Source organism: Rhinatrema bivittatum, chromosome 2 (assembly GCF_901001135.1).
Source record: "Rhinatrema bivittatum chromosome 2, aRhiBiv1.1, whole genome shotgun sequence".
NCBI lineage: Eukaryota > Metazoa > Chordata > Amphibia > Gymnophiona > Rhinatrematidae > Rhinatrema > Rhinatrema bivittatum.
The window spans coordinates 510,121,799-510,140,391 of NC_042616.1; the positions used below are offsets into that span (position 1 = coordinate 510,121,799).

The 18,593-nt window shown below is 45.9% G+C and overlaps 1 protein-coding gene across 2 annotated transcripts in view; it reads right to left on the bottom strand.

Moving 5' to 3' along the window:
- Positions 1 to 7,852, bottom strand: part of ATXN1 (ataxin 1) — a 758,516-nt gene extending 750,664 nt beyond the window's left edge. For both annotated transcript variants that reach the window (XM_029590698.1, XM_029590697.1), the window contains exon 1: positions 7,638 to 7,852. The gene's annotated coding sequence lies outside the window, so the exon portion shown is untranslated. The remainder of the gene's footprint in view (positions 1 to 7,637) is intronic.
- Between the last annotated feature and the right edge of the window lie 10,741 nt (positions 7,853 to 18,593).

The window sequence follows — 18,593 nt, forward strand, 5'->3', positions numbered from 1 at the left end:
GAACCCAGTGGCCACTATGCACACTGCCAAGGAAACTTTACAAGCCAGGCAGAAAACAGCCTGACAAGCAAAGACTGCATTGGAATAGTAATAATCACAACAGTCAGGAGGCCATCGTTGTTTCTCTCAAATCCCTCTTCAAAGACAGTATACAGAAAAAAACAGACTTTTCACCCTGGAGTGGCATATATGTGCTTCTGAAGTACTACAACTGTGAAAAGCGTTTGGCGTATAAATATGCAACACCCCCCCTTTCGTCTGCTTCCATATAGGCCCTATTACAAGAAGGTTCTAGACATAACATGTCTTTCTGTTAAAGCTGTAAAGAGGTTTGTACAATGTCCACAGAAATTAGTTGTTTGAAAATAAAATATCAGCCCAGTGGTTCTGTGACAGTGCTGTCCGCTGCTCTGCAGGGGCTCCCCACTTTGATTCCTATATCAAATCTTTCGCACCCCGCATCAGCTGGGACTGAGGATACAGTGGGGGCAGCATTCACAGCCCCTGGGAGGCGAGTGGGGAGAGTCGTGGTCATTGCTGAAAGTGTGACACCTTTGGCCCAGATTTAGAGGCCATGTTACAGGGTTCTGGCTTCCAGCCTCAGGACCGTTGCTGCAAAGGTGTCGCTATGGGGTGACAAGTGCCAACCTAAAACAATGGCTACCACCTCAGCTTTAGTCTCACTAAACAAATGTTAAGGAGTAATACTAGTAGACATCTGATTGGCAGGAGTAAACCAAACCTCCGCCTGATCCAATGCTGCTATGCACTGCTGTCAAACCCACAGTTGCATATCCTCCTCCTTACCCCACCCCCACCCCCTGAGCCTGTGATAGGATCTATATTTAAGTTAATGTCATCTCTTGCTGCGGGGCCAATCTTGCAGCTCTTACTGTAAGATTGGCCTCATGGAGGCAGCAGATGACGTTCACTTGAATCCTACTGCCAGCCACTATTTCCTATAAAGTGCATGCACAGAAACACACGACCGCACCTCGGGCCACCCAAGCCCAGTTTCATACCCCAGCCTGTGCTGCTGTACCTTCTGTCTGTGCCAGCCAAGTAAGCATGTTTTAAAACTCCCTAGCTAGCATATCACAAAGGCTGATCTTGCAGTGAATGCGATTAGCCTACAGGATGAGCCACCAGCAGAGTTCTGAACATGCTCACCTGGCCGGCACAGACAGAGAGGAGTGTTGGGGACACAAGCATGGCCAGCAGAGGAATATAGCAGAAAGAGAAGGGGGGAGAGGGAAGGGAGAAACTGGTAGGGACTGACGGGGGCTGGGGGAAGAAGGATACATGCTCTGTGCGTGTGACTGAAGAGAGGGATTCTTCTAGCACAGGGGTCGGGAACCCATGGCTCGCGAGCCAGATATGGCTCTTTTGAGGGCTGCATCTGGCTCGCAGACAAGTGTCGCCATACTTCGCGGTTCCCCGCTGACCCAGCTGCTCCCCGGTCCTCCGCCGCCCGGGCTTAAAATGCTGTCAGCCCGGGCGGAACGCGGCAGGACAGCTGGAGTCAGCGGCACCGGCTGTAATTAAGACCCTGCCTGCGCGGGAAGAAGAGACCACACTAGCGTGGTCTCTTCTTCCGCGCAGGCACCCGATGCTCACCACTTCCTCTTCCGGGCCGCAGGGGGGGGGAGGAGAAGAGAGCACGCCGACTGGAGTCATCCGGGTGCCTGCGCGGGAGTCATCGGGTGTCAGCCGGGTGCCAGCGCTGGAGTCATCGCGCAGGCACCCGATGCTCTCCACTTCCTCTTCCGGGCCGCGGGAAGAAGAGAGCACGCCGGTGCTCTCTTCTTCCCGCGGCCCGGAAGAGGAAGTGGAGAGCATCGGGTGCCTGCGCGGGAAGAAGACTGCAGCGCGGCTCGGAGGAAAATGAAAATCTTCAACCGCGGCCGATGGGACTCCGCCTTCGCCTCCGCGAGGGCTGAAAATGAAGGAGGTTAGCGTTGGGAGGTGGCTGCTGCTGCCGCGAGTTCCCGGGGGGGGAGAGTGAATGAGCGAGCAAGCATGTGTGTTTGAGATCCTGTGTGTGTGAGTGAGAGATTGCATGTATGTGAATGATTGATTGAGAGCCTGTATATGTGAAAGAGAGTATGTCTGTGATTGAGATCCTGCCTGTGAGAGAGAGAGCATGAATGTAAGTTTACCATTGGGAACCTGTATGTGTAAGTTTGTAATTGAAAACCTGTTTGTTTGAAAGAGTATGTGTGTATGATTGAGATCCTTTGTGTGTGAGAGAGATCATGTGTATGTATGATTAAGAGCCTGTGTGTATAAGTAAGAGAGAGATCATGTGTGTCTGTGTCTGATTGACAGCTGATTTAGGTGATGGAGCATGTGAGTATGTGATTGAGAGCCTGTGTTTAAATGAGAGAGAGAGACCATGTGTGTCTGTGTGTGATTGAGAGCTGATTTAGGTGAGGGAGCATGTGAGTATGTGATTGAGAGCCTGTGTGTAAATGAGAGAAAGAGAGGACATGTTTGTAAGCATGTGAATGAGAGTCTGTGTGTGAGAGAAAAAGACAGCATGTATTTATGTGATTGAAAGCCTGTGTGTGTGTAAGCGTGAAAAGATAGACAGCATGTGTGTAAATGTGTAATTAAGACCCTATATAAGTGAGAGAGAAAAAAACATTTGTATATGTGAGTGACTGAGAGCATGTGTGTATAGGTGTGTCATTGAGAGCCAGTGTGAGAGAGAGCGCTGGTATGTGACCGAGAGAGGAGAAAGTTCCAAGCAAACCACCCCACCTCCTGCTAATTCAGAACAATCTCAGGACACCTGGATATCAAACGTTCCCAGGTATGCAGAGCAAAAAAAATTTTGTATCCTTATTATTTTTCATTACTTTATTATTTTTCATTACTGGATCTTTGTGTCTGCTATTTTGAAATATTTTGTTGGTATCTGGAAATGTTTTATATGAGTTTTTAATTATTGGATATTCCACTCATCAGCTGTTTCGAATATGTTCTTTTTGTTAGTACAGTTTTACTGCTGATGATTTTATATTTCTTGATTTGTTTTATAAGGATGTGTGATGTTTCTTTTTTCCTTTGTTACACTGCATACAGAGACTCTGGCTTGTTGCAGTTTCCAATTCAGTTTTTGTCTGCATGCTTCTTGTTATGCGTTTTGGTCTCTTTATTCTATGTTAGGTGAGGGACAGCACGTGATTCAGGTGAGGTTTTCTGCTGGCGTGTAGTTTCTGTGTAGGACTCTATAGCAGCCTGACTTGGTCCGTTTTCCTAATAGGAGATGTATTGGTGTCTTAAGGCCTGGTGTAATATTTTCAGAGACTTATTGTACTTTAAAAGTGTGATCTTACATAAAATGCACACATTTACTTGTATTTAGTTTTAAACATATTGTATGGCTCTCATGGAATTACATTTTAAAATATGTGGCGTTTATGGCTCTCTCAGCCAAAAAGGTTCCTGACCCCTGTTCTAGCATGTAGTTCCTGTGCAGGGATCTGTAGCAATCTAGTTTGCTTTGTTTCCTGAATAAGTGGTGTATTGGTATTTTAGGGCCCAATGTAATATTTACAGTACTGCTTTTTCATAGGTAGGATTGTTGAAGTTTGAAGTCTGGGCATTGGTTCTGTTATGATATGAACGATTTGCTATATAGACTCTGAGTTTCTTGTTTTGCAGTTTTGAGTCATTTTACAAAGTATCTGGCAGTGGAAGGTGTTTGTGTTGCTGTTACTTAGGTGCCACCAGAATTTTAATGCTTTTTTTTTTTTTTTTGTAGAGTGAGTTATAAGGGTCAACATCCTAGATTCATTGTTGGGGAAATTTCTGTGGATGCAAAGTGTGTTACAGAACAGGAGGTGCAAGATTTATATTGAGATTCTGTCCATTCCTGTATAGACTCCATAATTCATTTTCATATTCATATAAAATAATTAGTTGAATGAGGCAATCAAACAATATTAATGGAAGTTTTACTAAGAGGTTGAAACTGGCCAGAATTTTTTAAATTATATAGAAGGACCTTGGGACTTTTTCTTATTGTGTCTTTTATTGCCAGTTTAAAGGCAGAGAGTCATTTGGTCATTGTCAGCTTGTTAGGTGGAAATGTCACTTTGGCTTTACCCCCTCCATACTTAGCTTGCCGACCTGTTCCCCCCCCCCCAATACTTCTGTCTATAGACGCCACTGTGTTGCTACAATGAGCATACTAGAAAAATGGTAGAGAGACTTTCCTAAAATAGAAGAAAGTATCCCCAGTTGGTTGTGAATGAAGGCTCATGTTGCCAGAATCCCAGCATTGGTTCCAATTGAGCTGGAAGAAAAAGGAGACAGGAGGAACTACTGGGCCAAAAAAATAACATGTAGTACAAAAGCTTAAATATTGACATTTTTAGCCTAGTTTCTTATAACAACTGGCTTTATAAAAACCATCCTGTTAGTTCCACACCATCACCAGTCATACAATTTCATTCTAAAAAAAATTTTGCCACAGATAGTGATTTCCCCCTACCCTCACACTTTTCATGTGCACTTGATGCCTGAGCTTTCTTTTTATAGATTTGGGAAACCGGCCAGTTCATTTGAGTTGAAGCCTCAGTGTGTGGGGAGTATCTCGTGACGTCATCGGGCCTTTTTGAAAGCCGTCCTGCCATTGGATGGTTCTTGAAGGCAACAAGACGTCATGAAATGTTCTCACGCCTCCTCCCTTTGCTTTGCAAAAGCAAATATAAAAGCATAAAATGAGTATTTTTTTTTCCTGCCTGTGAATCATACTTATGATTTAACAATAGTAACAAAACTCATGTCGTCATCAGCATAAGTAGGAGGAGCGGCGTCTGTAGGATTGAGCGGAATCTGTCTAAGATTTTTTGATTTCGGGGTGGAGGAGTACCGGCACGAAAAAAAAAAAATGAGAAGAGCACTTTAAGTAAGCAAAAAAGCAAGCGGTGCCAAGTCAACAAGTGACAGCCGCATGTTCACAGAAGGTCCGGCTGATTGGAAAGCGAGAGGCGAGTTAAAATCCGTAGAAAGCGAAGCACAGGAAGCGCTCAGACAAGAGCCGCCCCCGCCCCGCCAGAGCCTGCACTCCTGAATGGCCGCCGAGCACCGTCTGTTGCCATGGCAGCCTGCTTTAATTACATGATTGATCAGGGCTGGAGTAAAGTGCACTAGAAAGCCTACGCCGCCGACATGCAGCTACACGTTGAGAAACAGATAAATCTCAACCTCTTTTTTTTTTTTTTCCATTACGTACTAAGGCAAGAAGATCCATTCAACGCGACTGCTGCGCGTGATAATAAATAAATAAACAAACAAACAAACAAATAAATAAATAAATAAAAAAAAGTGTTGTTAACTGGTTGTCAGCCCCATCCTTCTGTGACACGGAAAATTATAAGCCGCTGCTCATAGCTACCTTGCAGTGGAGGGTTTTTTTTATTTATTTATTTATTTTTGTACTACTCCTTTCTCTTCTCCATTCATAACCCCTTCTCCAAGGCAGCCCAGGGCTGGATCGCTTCCATCGTGCGAACGAACAGAACTGCATTAAAATCCCCCCCGCCTTGACTGCTCGATTTCTCTATCTGCCAAGTCTCAACAGAAACTGAAATGAAAAACAAAATGCTTTTATTTTTTAAGACCCGATCCAACACCCCCATCAAAATGTTCCGAGCGCATCTCTCTCCAAACGGGGCCGCCGACCAGCCCTCCCCGCAAAACCCAACCGCGGCACAGCAGCCCCGCATCATATTATCCCATGCACGTCTGAACATAGAAACATTGCAAAGGGCACGCCCTCTGTCCACCTCCAGAATATTTTACACTGCCCACACAGTCTGTCCGTGCACATATCTGTATTTGTAGATAGACGGGCGTATCAAACAGAAATCTTTTATCACTGTTATCCTTTTTTTTTTTTTTTGCATTCTGTAGCTTGCACGTACATTGCTCATTACTATGCTCCTGCTAATTGTATCCGGCATAAGATATTTCACAGGGGGTTACTGTTTGCAGGAGTCCCTGCTGCACAGCGCGCGCGCGCGCGCGCACTGTCACACACACACACACACACACACATACGATAAACAAAATAAAAATAGCTCATCTTGCTTGTTACCCACACACTACGTTATATAACAAGCTTCCGACGGCTTCGCCGTCCTAGTATTGTTACAGTCGTTCAGCGACTCCCAGCTCCAGCTTCTGCACTAGCACTAGAACGGTCCCAGCTTTGGATAACCATTTTTGCCACAATAGTTTAAAACACGTAAAAGTATTAGCGTGCCTTGTTCTCATTTTACTAGCCCAGCTATCATGACCCAAGAGAAAAAAAAAAACAACTATCAAGAGAGCTTCCAAATGATGCCCAGCTGGATTTTCTTGGGCAGCGCTGGGAGGTGGAAGAGGGTCCCTAGAATACCATTAGTGGAGTACCTTTGCATCACTGACTGGTAGACTGGCATAATAATACACGTATGTATACAACAGCCACAAACACACCATGATTAGTTTTGAGTAGGTAATCTAGGAGCGAGGAGGTTGGGGGGGGGGGGGGTGAGCAGTGAGACTTCTCAATGAAGAAACGAAGGGGGAAGCTTAGGGGTAAAACCCACTCTGCTGCTCTTAAGTGTCACCTGTCATCTCCCTCCCTACCAATTCCTTTGGCTCAGAGCCAGGGGCACAGAAAAGCTGCATCCTCCTGCCGCTTCTCTCAGGAGCAGTACTAGGCTGCCCCCTTCCCTCACACACAAACACCAATAAAACCTACACACACACGGAGAGCCTGCCAGGATCGGTCGGGAGGAGGGAAAAGGTGTCGCCTGGTGGCGGGCACTGCCACTTCACACTGCTCAGCAGAGAACCACGCCAGGGTCAAACACAAGCAGCCAGGAGGGTGGCACTGGCAGCAGGGGACTAGAGAGAGAGGCGCACAGAGAGGCAGGAAAAGGAGAACAAGCAGACAAGGAAGGGAAGGTGGGAGAGAGGCACAGGCAGCAAAAAAGAGGGGGGAGCAGGCAACAGGACAGTGACACCGGCAGAAGAGGGAAGGAAAAGGTACAGGGAAAAAGGACAGGAAGAGAGAGAGAGAGAGAGAGAGGCGCTGGGAAAAGGAGGAGGGAGGGAGCAATCAGTGGAGCTTGGCCCGGCTCCGTAGCGCTCCCGTCAAGGCTCTGCAGGCGGCGGCACCTCCTCGTCCCCGGAAGCGGCCGCAACGCTCTCTCTCTTCTCTGCCCGGCACCGAGCCGGGGAGGGGGGGAGGGGGAGAGGGAAGTGACGGAGCCCTGCACAGCCTTCCCCGGCCGCGATCACATGCACCCCGACATGCATGCATGCATCCATCCCCGCAGCCTGCCATACACCCGCTCCGGCGGGGAGAAGGGCTGAGATGCAGCTTACACGGCGGGGCCCCCTTCCCCGGGGGCAGGCAGTCTGGCCACTCTGCGTTTCTGCTTTTTGCTACGCTGTTAGTGGGTTCTTCCTTTTAGTTATTTTGTTTAAAAAGTCAATCCCAGCTGTGCTCAGTAAAAATATTGCTGGGGGAGGGGGCGTTTATTTTCGGTGGGGGGGGGGGGAAGGGGAAAGAAGGTTACACATCTGAACAAGGAGAGAAAGAGTATTAAAAAAAAAAAATAATAAAGACTTACTGTAAAGTGTAATGGATGCGCCGGGCGGGGAGGTTTTGTTCATCCCCTTCCCGTCTTGCAGCAAAAGCGGCTCCGGCGCGTCTCCTCCGCCGTAGTAGAAATGATGTCTGCGGCGCTGCTCCCCTCTCCCTCCAGTATGTAAATGTGTAACCGAAGCCAAATATGGAGCAGTTGGCTGCTGCCTCTGCGACAGCTCAAGGATCCTGCTCCATGCGAAAAAGGGGGACGGAGGAGGCAAGGCAACACTCTGGCACGCAGCCAGGAGAGCCACACAGATGATTGCATATGCACAACAGAGCCCCGGCGGCCAGGCTTAACCCTTCCAGGGCCGCAGGGCTGCCAGCCACGCTTTGCTTTCTGTCACTACTACTAATACTATACTGCTGCTGCTGCTGCCGCCGCCGCCAAAGTGGGCTTTGCCTGCACTGCCCAGAAATAGTATTTTGAGGCCAGTGGCAGGGAGCAGGGCTCTCCATGCCCGAGGCCTGGCTTCCATTTCCCAAGGCCTGCTTCACCTCCTGAGGCCTGAGCTGGGGAGGCAGTACTCACAGCCCCTGGGAGAGGTGGGAGTCTCTGCTCACTGGTGTCACCCTGCAGCCAGACTAGGGGGGGGGGGAGGGTGTGCAAGCGCAGTGGGTGTTGGAAGGTGCTACAATCTGTGCCCCTGGTAGAGGCCCGGCCTTGTGGTTAGAGCAGCAGGGTGAGAACCAGGGAAGCCAGGGTTCATATGCTGCTTCTCTCACTGATGCTGCATGTGACCCTCGGGCATGTCATTTCACTCTCCCTTGCCTTAGGTACAAACTTACAGGCCAATGCAATATGGACGTGCTAAAAACATGCATCCGCACTAGGCGCACGTTTTTGTAACATGTGCGCAATCACCTCTCCTGAGCGCCCGATGCATAAAGCAAATGAGCTGCTGTGCAAAAAAGGACATGCTAGGGATACATTGTGCGTCCCTAGAGTGTCCATAGCATGGGGCGCCCAAGAGACTTGACTGTGTGTGGGTTAATAAAACGCACACTTACTTTACGAGTGTCCATTTTTTCCTGCGACATCTATTTTACTGGCACAATACACACACACAATATACATGACCTGGAGCATGTATATTGTGAGTGTACATTGTTCACCCAGAAATTTTTTTTCAAGTCTTTTTTTTTTTTTGCATGGCGCTACTTTCTGTGGTTCTTCCTACTTTGTTTTTAAGTTGAGCCCTTGATGTGCGGGAAGATTTTACGCCTGCTCCAGGCAGGCGTAAAATTTTACAGGTTAAAAAGTACACCTCGGGCGCTCGGGATTTTTTTGCATTGTGAGGTAATAGCTAATAGCCTCATCTACACAGCAATTACGTGTGATGAGCGCTATTAACTGTGCCTTTGTTTGGATGCGCGCTTTGGACGCGCTGATCCCTTTATTGCATCAGGGGTTATGGACGCGCGTCCAAAACATGTGCCCAACCGCTCGTCAAGCTGTGCGCTAGGCTGGGCACACTTTATTGTATCAGCCCTTTAGAGCCTGATTTACTAAGGCTTTTCTCCCATTCTGTGTATTTGGGGGAAAAATGCTTAATAAATGAGGCTCTCTGGGGAAGGGACCTAGCTGAATGTAACTGGCCTTGAACTCAGGTTTGGAAAGACAAATAAATCCAGTCCAAGAACTATCGGAATGGCTGAGTTAGAATGTACTGGCCAGGGGGAGGGGGAGAATCCTGTGTAGTTGCATATGAAGGGTTCATGGCCATTTCCCAGTAGTGAGTAGGAAACTAAGCAATAAAAAAAACAAAAAAAAAAAAACAGAAGCAACCAAAAATCCTATGTATCGGGGAATAAGATTTGCATTTGTGCTTGTCTGCATACTTATTGGGATCTGTGGCAAGACTGGCTTTTGAGGTGTGTGATCGCACAGAGTGTCATGCATTATGTTGGCACAGCTGCCACCCCCTCTTCCCATGCCCTTCCACATCACCTGGGTGGGAGGGGGGGGGGAAGACAAGGAGGTGTTGGGGGATAATGGTGGGGAGGGGGGGGGGGGAGAGAAGGGGATGCTGGGCAGAAGGAGAGAAAAAGGGGGATGTTCGGCTAGAGCATCCCACCGTAAGAGGAGGAAGCAGTGCTGGTAATGCCACCACAAAAGGGTGGGGGGTGGGACGCCAATTTCACTTTTGGCATAGGGCGCAAGTTAGCTTAGAGCCAGCCCTGATTTGTAGGGTGCCGGCTTCCAGTACTTGTGCAGAGAGGAAGTGTTCTTGAATTTAGTGAAATTAAATGGCAGCCACAGAACATGTTACTTCAAATTTAGGGTGGTTTCCTAATTTGTATCGGTTTGGTCTGTAAGTAAGGTTTTCTTATGCCAGAATTACAAAAGGACTGTGCAAGCTCTAGTGAGGTCAGTAACATTTTTCATCTTGTCACTAGTGCACAGGTCTCTGTACTAACTGCCTTTTGAGTAAATGAGCCCAGGACATAGTATTAACCTTAACATTTTAGATGCCCTGTACCCTTGAGGTGTAATAAAATATATGGCGGTCGGTAGCATTTAGAACAGATGGCTCTCAGCAGGCCCAGGGCCACGGAGGGCCGATCTGCTAGAGCTGCTACACGGTGCACCCCATGGCAAAAAAGGCAGTAGGAGCGCGCATCACCCCTCCGTTCCTCACCTTGTTGCCTGTATTCATTTATTTTCTTTATTCATTTGTTTTCTTATACCTAAGAGCTGTCAGTGGCTCCTAGGCTGGAGGATAAGCGAGCCTGCTCACAGGCCTTCTTTTTTTAGCTCGCCCTTGCCTCAGTAGGAAGGAATCTCTCATTTTGAAATGCTCACCGTGCCAACAGGTGTGGCAAAGAAAAAGCAAAGCCGAGATTCCTGCTGAAGCAAGCTGCGTGCGCTCCCGGTCTCTGCAGATGCACCCGGAGGATTAGCCAGGGAGGCGGGGCTCTGTGACCTCAGCGGGGAGCAAGGGAGGAGCCAGCCACTGTCAAGAGGATCGCTTTCTCCGCCTATGGGTTTGCAAAACTCGTGGCTGCAGGAACTGTGTGGGGCTTTGGGAGAGAATGTTTACATCTTTCTTCATGTGTACAGTGTACTTAGCCAAACCTTTTCTTTTCTTTTTTTATTACAGGACAAGGGCTTTGTTGAGGTGCAAAATCGTTTCGTATGTCTGAGCATCTCTTCCCATAAGCCATTTTGTAAGTGAAGCAAACACAGTGGGTTTTGGGGGGTTGGGAGTAGAAGTCCAGCAAGAATATTCCACTTTAGGGTTGGGGGAATTTGGGGTAGCTTAACATTATAGGAGAAAAAAGAAGGTCATTCATACCTAAAGCCCTAATTTTATGTAGTTTAAAAAACATGTTGTGCTCAGATGCCTTATTTACTTGATTTCATCCGAGAAATAGGCGGCGGGTAACAGTCTTGATGCAGGCTCTTGCCCGCCGGCTTTTTCCTCTGCCAGAACAATAAAGCAGGGGTAGGCAGCTCTGGTCCTGGAGTACTGCAAACAGGTCTGGTTTTCAGCGTGTCCAAAATGAATATGCATGAGATATATTTTACATACATTTCCTCCACTGTATGCAAAATATATCTCATGCAAACTAATTTTGGATACCCTGAAAACCAGACCTGTTTGTGGCACTGGAGTTCTGGAGTTGTCTATCCTTGAAATAAAGAATCCAAGAACAGCTTAGGCCTGAAAGAAACTATACAAAATACAGATTTTAAAAATAGATAAATTAAATGTTGTAGGTGATACCTTTTAATATTGAACACATTTCAAAAGGTATCACCTACACCTACAGCTTGTTTGTTGACTCTTAATTTTACAAATCCAAGTGAAATAACATGGTAACTGTAATTCTTTGCTCAAAACTAGATGAAACATTTTTCTTCACAAAATTTTCTTACCCCAAAATTCCTCCTGAATTGGAACAAAAGTGTGGAATGACTCCACTTTTCAGAAATGGTGCCTCCAGTTCAAGGGGGGCAGTGAATTAAAAAAAAACCTTCAGCGGGAAGAACCATCATTAATTTTTGAAACCTTCGCTTACATCTACTTTCAGAAAATATGACGTTTGGTGAGGTGCTTTATTGTGCACACCCTGGGCCCTATTTACTAAGCATTTTTTCCCATAGACACAAACTGGGAGAAAACCTTTAGTAAATCGGAGAAAAGGAAGGTTAGTAATAAGGTCATTTTAACTTGTTCTGGAGATCACTGCTGGCCATTTGGGACCCACCCCTCTACTCCCTGTAATATTTATAACGCAACAATAAAACATCCTGTCACGGAGTTGTATTTTCTGAAACTAGATAAGAGTAGGGTTTCAGAAATGCTGGCAACACCTTTTCTCACCCATAAATCCTCTGGAACTGGAGCAAAGGTGTGAAACTGGGACTTTGTAGTAGGAGTGCTCCCATTCGAAGGGGGGCTTAAGGGTAATAAAACTTTGCAGGGGAGAGACCCGTCAGTCCCTGAAATCTCTTAGATTATAAATTCTTGTGGGCAGGGACTCATTGTCCCTGAATTTCTAATTGTGCTGCAAGCTGTCTTGAGGATTATTTGGAAAGGTGGGCTAAACATCCAAATTATGAATTAATTTTTGCTTGTCTAGTTTCAGGAACTTGTGACAGGATGCCTAATTGTGCAGGCAGCGTTTTCATAAAGAAAAGCACTGGGCATATGGCTGTATTTTAATTATCTATAAATCACTGCTGGTGGTGTAAGACTCGCCCCTTCTTTTCCTCTAAATGTCTAGACAATTAGATATCATGTCACAAGTTTATATTTCTTTAAAACTACATTAACTGAAGATCTCTGGATACGGTGAGAAGATTTCTCTTCCCAAATTCTCTTAATTTTGATCCCTTTTCATCTGGAGCTAATATCTAAAATGATATCCCTTTTGTTTCTTTTATGGTTTGTTTTTTTTCTTTTGGCCCAGCAGTTTTCTTTCTGCTCCATTACACTTCAAACTCTTTAGGAGCCAGCTTCTCCTGGGCTACAGGGCCATGAGCTTTTTATTGGCAACAATATAGGGTTTTTTCCCCCCCATTTTTTTAACCCTACACCCTTGATTACTACTGTCCTGCATAGGAGGCTCATAAATAAACTGCGCAGCCTGGGGATAGGTCTGGACTAGGAGCTAGCTAAGGGCAGTAATAAATGAAATTCACTCTGAAGAAAGAAGGGTGATTAGTGTTGTGCCTCAGGGATCAGTCCCAGGAATGTTTCTGTTCAATATTTTTGTAAGCAATATTGTGGAGGGGTTAGAAGGAAAAGTTTGCCTTTTTGTAGATGATAAGATCTGCAACAGAGTGGAGACCCCGGAGGAAGTAGATAGGATGAGATGCGCCCTAAGAAAGCTCAGGGAGTGGTCCAGTACTTGGCAGTTAAAATTCAGACTCTGCGGAGCAGTATATGATGGTGGATGAGAAGGTGATGTGCACCAACCAAGAGAGAAAGACTTCAAGGTGATGATGTCTAATCTGCAGGTACAGTAGTGAAACAGTGCGATAGGGCAGTGGTCAGAACCAGAGGTGATAATGCCTCTTTACAGGTCACTGGGGAGGTCTCATCTAGAATTTTGTGTTCAATTTTGGAGGCTATCTCAGAAAGCATAGCAATAGGCTATAGACAATCCAGAGAAAGGCAAGCAAAATGGTGCAGGCTCTTCAACAAAAGCCATATGAGATGAGACCTAAGGATGTAAATATTTATACCCTAGAGGAGAGGAGAGACAGGGGAGATCTGACAGAGACTTTTAGAAACCCGAATATATTAATAATGCACAAGCAATAAATCTTTTTCCAGGGAAAGGGAGTGGTAGAACAAGGTGGCATGATATGAAGCTCCAAGGGGGGTAGGCTCAGGCACAACATCTGGAATATGTATTTCTTTTTTTTTTATGGAAAGGGTGGTGGATGCCTGGAATGCCCTTCCAGAGATGGCGGTGGAGACAAAATCAATAATGGAATTCAGAACAGCATGGGAGAAACACAAAGGTTCCCTAAAGACAAAAGAATGGTAACGAAGCACCTTAACAGCAGTGGTACAATTGCATCGGGCATCCAAGAAAGCACTTGGGTAACCTGCATGGAATGATGGTTAATGAAGAGACATAAAGAGCACGTCAAGCAGAAAACTGAAAATAACTTTATTCTCCTCCTCCCTGCTCCCAGGTATGACCATTGCCACCTAGTGGCCCTGATGTTTATACAAAATATACCACATCTTCCTTTCTAAGGGCCTGATGCAATAAGATTCGCTTACACAGTTTTGCCTGCAGTTTTGTGCACAATTTTTGTGCACAAGCTTTGCTCCCGACGCAGCAAGGAGTTTTGCACATAAAATGTGTCAGGAGATCTGCACGCACTGCTCAGCAGCCTTGCACGGAAATCCCTCGCAAATGAAGGCATTAGCTATTACCCCCCCCCCCCCCCCCAGTGCAGAGAGGTGCACTGGCTTAATTCGTATTTTCTTAGCACTGGAAATTATACTCTTGGTTTGAGGAGGAGTAAAGATTTCCAGTTAGTCTGTGGGCAGAAGCAAGAGTTCCAGTTCCAGGATCTTTAGTCAGTATTTTATGCACAGAAAACATGCTTTGTGCACAAAAAGGCATGTTTTCTGCACAGAAATCCTGTTTTTCTGTGCACTAAGCCTTTTCTTTGCACTCATTTTTGAACTCCCAATGCATTAGCGTGCCATTAGCCTACCACATCTGGAGTTGAAAAAAATGAGCTTGTGCATTAAGAAACTGCTGAATTTCAGTGCACAGTTTTAATGCTCAGCTAATTACATCAGTTTCTAAATAAGAGGGGTGACAATTCTGCCAAAACACAACAATATTATCTTTAAGCAAATGTAAATGTGCAGACTACCTGGATCTATGACTTCCTGTAAGGGATCATTCTGCCCTGTTGACAGTAACTAACCCAACATCCTGAGGGTTTCTGAGTATAATATAGTCTTTTTTTTAATTTTATTTATTCATTTCAAAAAATAACACAAGAATACACTTGTGACAGAAAATACATTGATCTCAGAATATGAGAAAAGAAAAAAAATTAGATTAGAACTATTATATATCATTATACACGATCCTAGGTCTCAATAAGGTTTAAAAGAAAATGAAGGGGGGCATAGAATCCAAAGAGCAGTACGTAAGGAAAGTAATAAGAAAAAAAAGAAACATGCAGAGATTAAACTGGCACAATTCACAAAAAAATGATCAGAAAAATTGTCAATTGGAGGCAAGTTGAGCATCCATATATGAGCTCAGCTGTGCAGGATCAAAATATATAAACTTAGAATTATGATGGATAAAGATACATTTACAGGGATACCGAAGAATGAAATTAGTGCCAAGAGATAAAACACATTGTAAGAAATGTTTCCTTCTTTCCTGCATAACACATGTAATATTTGGATACATCCATACACCATAGCCAAAAAATAGTGATGTTTTGAGGCGAAGAAAACATTTTTAGAACAAAATCACGTTCTTTGGAAAAAAATAAAAGAAACAATCAATGTCCCTCGATTAGAAATCATAGGATTAGTAGAAGATTCTAAGAACTGTGTTAAATTCAAACTTGACTGGTGAATAGAAACATTTGAGTCCACTTTAGAGTTCTTAAAAAATAGAGCTTGGAAATAGGAGGCATAAGATCAGGTTGAATCTCAAGAACTTCTGAGGCATATTTCTAAAGATATCAAGTGGAGATAATAGATCATTCAATGGAAAATTCAAGACTCTGAGCTTTAAATAGCGGAAGGAGTTCTCAATATTTTCTAGCTTCCTGGGATTAGTCAGATTGAACTAAATTTGCCTGAATATTTTGGCAGGTAGCTATTTGATTACCCAAATCAGCAATCTTTCTCCATGTTGGACAACCAACAGTTCAGGCCCAATTGGAGCTTCGCCAATACCAGTTCACGTTCCCCTTAGGTTGAGCCCTCAGATGCTGGGGCCGGTTGGTCTTAATATGTGCAGGCTTCTGTGGAGGTGAAGATCCATAGCGTTGAAGTCGTTGCAGGCCAACACGGAGAAGGAAGCGGAGTCAGGGCAAGAAGCAGTCAATAGGGTCATGTTGTAGTTGGAGGCAGGCAATGTTCACACAACATCATGGTTCAGGCAGAAGTCTGGGCATGCAGAGTTCAGACAGAAGCGGAAATAGGCAGAGGTCAGGGGCAGGCAGAGGTCAAGCAGCATCCAGGTCGAATCTGAGGTCAAGCCAGAAGTCCAATCCAAGTCGATGCCAGACATCTGGTCCACGGTCAAAGCCAAAGGTCCAATCCGAAGAGACGAGGAATGAAGAAGAGAAAGGAGGATGCGGGACCACAGGAGCAAGATGAGACATTGAAGACAGATGAAGGAAAGGATGACCACGAAGACAAGAACTCAGGAAACAAAGCGGACTGCCAAGGAACCGGGAACAGAACCCAGGAGCACAGGAATGACACACAGTGGAAACCAGGAACCAGGAACGTGGAGGCAAAGCACTTCTCCAGAAGGAGTCAACCTATTGCCGAGGCGTAGGCTGCAGGGAGAGGTTGCCCTATACACTGAAAGAGTCTGATGTCATCAAAAGGTGCTGTGGGGGATTTCCTGCCACAGGCCCTTTAAATGATGGTAAGTTGGGTGCGTGCGCGTCTAAGGAATCCCTCCAGCATTGTCTGTGGTGGCGGTGGCATACAGCTGCATCCTCACCGGAGAGACCGGCTGCGGCATCAGGGAGCTCTGCAAGAGAGTCCAGGCTGGAGGTAAGGTGGTGGTCTGCGGGACAGGCCCAAGGACCGCCGATTGCAACAGTCACCCACCGCTACCACGACATCAAGGCCCAGCTGAAGACGAAGGTGGTGAGCTGCAATAAGTATCTGCACCAGTCGGGAGGAGGATCCCTTTGCCCCTTAGCTCTGACCCCCATGAAGGATCGCTTGATTGAATGGATGGAACCGGACATCTTTAGGGGTTGGACGAGACCCTGGAAACCATGCAAGCTGGGGCCAGTAAGTTCACTTCACCTGTAAATGTCAAGTCTACTACAGATGTCCACATATTTTGGCATAAGATGTTCACATTGATTGATGCAAAGTGCGCATCTTATGTCAATCAGTACATGTGTACTTCTTAGAAAGCATACTTATGTCTTCTTTGTTTTCACAGCTCTCGCACAGGAACCCGCTGATCCCAGCTGTGAAGCCCCAGGCAGCGCAGCACCGGCTCTAACTGCATTCTTCCAACTGGATGCTCAGTCCCTGGCATGAAGAAGAGGAGGAGCAGTAGCAGCAGCAGTTGCTAGAACAGCATCAGATACTGGTACCCCTGGGATCACCCCTATCTGTCGACACAAGCCTTAACCTCGTCAGCTTCATAGAGGGAGCATCCCTGCATTGGGAGGAAGCTGGCCCATCCCCACCTGCCTCCAGCATGCCACATCACCAACAGGATGCAGCAGTCACCCAGTCAGATCAGCCCACCAGCCCTGACATACTGGTTTTGGAGCCACAGACAGTACTTCAACCACCACCAACACTATGAGCAGCATTAGAGCGGACAGTAAACAACATGCTCGACTGCATTGAAAGGAGGCACGGCCTCCACCTCCATCATAAACAAGCAGAGCTGGTGTGGTTGAGGAGGGCTCAGATCTGCCACATCCAGGCTCTACAGGTGAAGACAGCAGCCCTTACATACGCCCTAACCACCGTCACTACCTCCATTTACAACTTCACAACAGCAATAGAATTTCCAGTGGTCCCGGTTTTTTACTTTCTTCCCAAAATCCATTAAACCCTGTTAAATCCGCCTGGCTGACCGATAGTATCGGGAATAGGGTCAGTCCTTGAACCCTTATCCAAATTTGTGAACATTTTTTTGATGCCTTTTGTCCCTCTGAGCAAGTCCTATGTACGGGACTCTACTCACTTGATCACTATATTAGATGATTTGCCTATACCATCAGGCCCCTGCTATTTAGTGACACTGGATATAGTATCCCTTTACTCAAACATACCTCAGGATGAAGCATTAAGAGTTATTAAGGATATGCTTGACTCACGCTCTGACCCTGTTCGTGTCCCAACTTCATTTTTAATGGAGCTAGCCAAACTGGCTTTAACATAGAATTATTTTTGTTTTGACACAAAATATTACCAGCAGGTGAAAGGCACGGCCATGGGGGCTACTATGGCTCCCAGTCTGGCATGTCTGTATGTGACTAATTTTGAAGAGTCTTTTGTTTATCCTTCAGAGTGGTCTCAATTTTTATACCTATGGCTCAGATTTATTGATGATGTGTTTCTTATTTGGCTTGGCACGAACATACAGTTCTTTATGTTCCTTGACTGGTTAAATAACTGCAACAATAATTTACAGTTTAACTTTAATATTCATTTGTCTCAGATTTCTTTTTTAGATATTTTGATATCTCTTGACAATGAAAGGTTTTCTTCTACGATCTTCCGGAAAGAGACTGACAGGAGCACTTTACTGTCTTTTGATAGTTGTCATCCAAGGGTCCTTAAGAATAACATTCCCACTGGCCAGTTCTTTAGACTGCGGTGGCTATGCTCTTCGAAGCCTGAGTTTATATCCAGAGTTGAGATGATAGCTCGGTTCAGCGAGAGGGGGTACCTCGCTACTGTCGGCCCTGATCATCCTTATTAGCTGCCTGCCCCAACCTTGGCCTGTCTCTGACCTTATTAATCTGTTGCCCTAGGGACCTGCCTAAGTCCTGCCGGCTGCCAGAACCCAAGGGCTCAACCTGCATAGGAGGCGGCTGGTATAGGTGAAACTCCAGACTGTCCCGCTACAGGGCGCGTTCACCAGCTGCCAGTGTAGGCTTTGTAGGTTCGCTTATGAAGGTAGCATGGCCGAGCAGTCTAAGGCACTGGATTAAGGTTCCAGTCTCTTTGGGGGCGTGGGTTCAAGTCCCACTCCTGCCATTCTCATTCTTTAA